Source organism: Silene latifolia, chromosome 5, assembly GCF_048544455.1.
Source record: "Silene latifolia isolate original U9 population chromosome 5, ASM4854445v1, whole genome shotgun sequence".
Classification (NCBI taxonomy): Eukaryota; Viridiplantae; Streptophyta; class Magnoliopsida; order Caryophyllales; family Caryophyllaceae; genus Silene; species Silene latifolia.
Window position 1 is genome coordinate 63,416,131 of NC_133530.1, and position 3,880 is coordinate 63,420,010.

Genomic DNA, 3,880 nt, shown 5'->3' on the forward strand with positions numbered 1-3,880 from the left:
CAGGCTCAGTTTGGGATGTAGCTAATGGGTCAAGACGGCAAGTTTTGGCTTAAGTGGAGCTAAATGGGTGAAAATTATAAGGAAAAGGGAATATTTGCAAGCACGTCCCTGCATGTGACACCGACCACAAACCCGAATGTGTGCATTTGCCAAGAAATCGAATGTCATAAAAGTGCAAAAATGATGAACATGCTATGCAAGGAGTACTACTCTCAATTCCTAATGAACTGGTCATGAATGACACCAGTTATGGGCTTTAAACCTCAGAAATTGTAAAGTAGGTTGCCAATTTATCAAGTTAAGTCTAAGCAGTCAGCTATATTTGAACAAAAACTCGTAGACTATGCGTATGACAAAGCAAATAACTATCAACAGAAGTGCAAGGCTCAAGTAAAAATGACAAGTTATAGTGCAGTTTCATCACGGAAATCAAGCGTTCCGACTCGACCTATATGCAAAAATAAACGTGAAAATTTTTGAATTTTTGAAATTTTCTAATTTGTTTTATTTTTTGATTTTTTAATGAAATAAATAAACGATGCAAGCTGAAATAAATAAACGTGAATGCAAAACAAATTCAAATGCAGACTCAAAAGGATGCAATACCCTCCCCAAACCAAAACGGACAACGCCCTCGTTGTCCTCCAGCATACACCAGCAGATATATACAGGGGAACGGGAATATACAACCAATAAAGAATAAAAATAAAATCAATAGGAGACAAAAATAAAATAGTGAGATGTACATACAAAACACGAACTTCCCCAAACTAGACAGAAAACTGGGGAAGTGAGTAGACCAGTAGCTACTCGTTAGCCTCCTCGTCGCTGTCGAGCACGTCCTCCACCATCACCCTGAAGTCTGGGTCTACCTCCTGCGCTCTCCTCCTCCTCTGCTCAGCTCGAGCTCTCTCCACCGCCGCCGCCGGGTCCTCGTCCTCCTCCTTCTCCTCCTCCTCCTCCTCCTCAGCAGACTTCGGGTACCCCTCAGCTGGGTACCGGTAAAAGGAAGGGTGTGGCCAACGCTCTTGGATCGGAAGGTGTCGACTCAAGTGGTACTCGTATAGAGGGAACAAAGTCAAAGCTAAGTCCCGCTCCATACGAGCCTGTCTCTCTGCAATCTCAACTAACAAACCGTCATAGCGCCCTTGGTCCATGACCAATGACGCCTCAAAGGGTGGTGGAGGTACAAAATTAGCTGGTAGGACCGGCTGTGTCTGTGTCTGGTCGGCGGGTGCGGGAGTAGGAGTGGAGGTAGGGATCGGGGTAGGTGTAGGAGTGGCCGTGGAAGGCTGGCCGCTCCCGAGAAGGTGTAGACCCTCTCCGGTCTCAAGTCTACACCGCTTCTTAGCGGCGGGTAAAGTGGTAGGTGGTCGGACATGGAGGTGGTAGTCAGGTAGTGGTGGAAGTCGGGTGCCCCGTGCGACAGTAGCCAAAGGGGCTAGACGGGGGAAAGTGGTGCAAGGTAACTCCACAGACAAGGAACCGTCTATCTTCCAAGTCCGGAAGTCTGTGGTCAACCAATGTTGAGAATGCATGGCATCTAGGCTCAGATACCTCTCTCCCGGAGATACGGTAAGTCACGAGGCCAGACAGGGAAAAGGGAACAGGCAAGAATGGTGGCTATGCCACCGCAGACAATAGATCCCGTGACCTTCTCCCCCTGGGCCTGGAAGTACTGGGCGGTCAGATAGGCAATGTTGAAGGTAAAAGGACCCTCGCAGTCAATGTTCAGGCAACCGCCTAAGATGGAGAGCTCATTGTTGTTGATGTTGTTTGGCTCCCTACGACCAAAAATGGTGCTCCCCATCAGTCTAAGAAAGTAACGGGCAGGGGGAAGGTGGACCAGTGCGAGCTTTCGCTCGGGAAAGGTGGTCTGGGTCAAGGTCCGCCAACGCTGACGAATGATCTTCCTCGGGGCAGTAGTGTCTCCCGTAAAGGAAAGGTCGAGTCTGGTACCAAACTCCTCCAAAGTCATCGAAAAAGTCCGGTTGAACAACCGGAATGACACAAAAGGACTAGTGGGGGCAGCATCGTGTGCCCCGGAGGAAAAGGTGAAGGAGCTGAGGAACTCAAGACTCAGCTCCAGAAAGGTGTGGCCACTCATAGTGATGAGTCCGGCCATCCCCGTGCACCGTAAAAGCTCACAAACTGACTCGTAGAAGCTGAGTCTCTCAAGTGCCGGTCGGTCTAAGAACCGGGCAGGGAAAAACTCACAGCCAACTAAGTGATAAAACCTCTTACGATGAACACTGTTAACAAAAATTACCTGCGGGTACTCGGGGTGAGAGTTGAGGGAGTTGTCCCCTCGAACAGTGACCGTGCCAGAAAGAGCAGCAGAAGTAGAAGTACTAGGAGCTGGCGTAGAACGGGCACGTCCACGACCTCGGCCCCAGCCTCTAGAACCCGAAGTAGAAGCCCGTCCAGTGACGGTGCGAGGAACTAGAGTCGCCCGAAAAGCAGCTGCAACTGCTGGTGAGTCTGCCACAGGTGTGCTCACCATGGCTAAAGTAGAGGTTGTGGCTGCTGTGACCACCAATAAGGAAGAAAGACTAGCAGCAGTGCTAGCAGTAGTGGTGGCTGTGACTGAAGTGGCAGCCGAAATAGGGCTAGCAGCAGTGCTAGCAGGTTTAAAAACTGTACCGGCAGCAGAGACTAATAACACAGGGGCTGCGGTACTAACAGAAGTGGAGGCGGTGGCAACAGTATGGGCCACCGTCTCAGGCAAGGATGGAATAGAAGTCGAGCTAATCGAGGGCAGAGAGCTAGAATCCATCCTGAATAAAAGGGTAGGGGAATTTGATAAGAAAAAGCATGAAAACAGCATGGTAATCATCCTGAAAACAACAGAAAACTCCCCTAAACAGTCGAAATTTTCGACTTACAGCACAAAAATTCCCAACTTTCCTCAAAAACTCGAATTACAGCGGGTAAGCAGCGATAGGGGAAGGGTAGTAGGCATCAATAATAGCAGTTAAGCAACAACTGAAGTAAATTAAGCATATGACAGTATCCGAAAATGAAAACCCAGATGACAGTCGAAAATTTCGACTGAAAATCACCCTTATCGCAAATTTTGCGCAAAATTCGAACTAGGCAGGTAAATATCAATGAGGATACGGGATTAAGCATCAAGTTAGCTAAATAGGGCAAACAAGTACAGTCAAAGTCGAAAAACTCGACTAAAGAAGGGATTTCGAACCCTAATCTAATTCACCTCATAAAAATGCGAAATTAGTGAAATTAAAATGTAAAGAGGTGTAGGAGATACTTGCTTGATGAGAATGAACCTACAAATTGTAATTAATCGACAAACAACAAGCATAAATGGCGATTTTTTTGATCGAAAAACCGCAAACCCTAAAATCCCCAATAGACCGAGTAAAATAGCGAAAATCAGAGGGAAAGTAGAGGGCTTTTGACGATTAATTAGCAGGTAACAAAATGTAGGTGACGGATTTGGCAAATGGGCAAGAAATATGAGGGATTTGGGTTATTTTTTTGATCGCATTTATGAAGGGGGTCGAAAAATTAGGGGAAAATGAAATAACAATAAAAAAGAAAGGAGTTAAAGAAGACTCCCTGCGTGTCTTTTCCCATTTCACTCGATCGAGTGGTTTAGAACTGCTCGATCGAGGACTTTTTGGATTCATCTGCTCGATCGAGTAAAAACTTACTCGATCGAGAACTCCTCTTGACTTTACTCGATCGACTAAAATGGAATCACGCGATCGAACACATTTCACCCGATCGAGTACAAAAAGTACTCGATCGAGCTCTTTTCCTTGTGTAAGCTCTTGAATTCGTCATTCTTCCTTTGAATTTGCGTAAAATACCCCAAACCTGCAAAGAAACACTCGCAAAAGTATCCCAAAATACC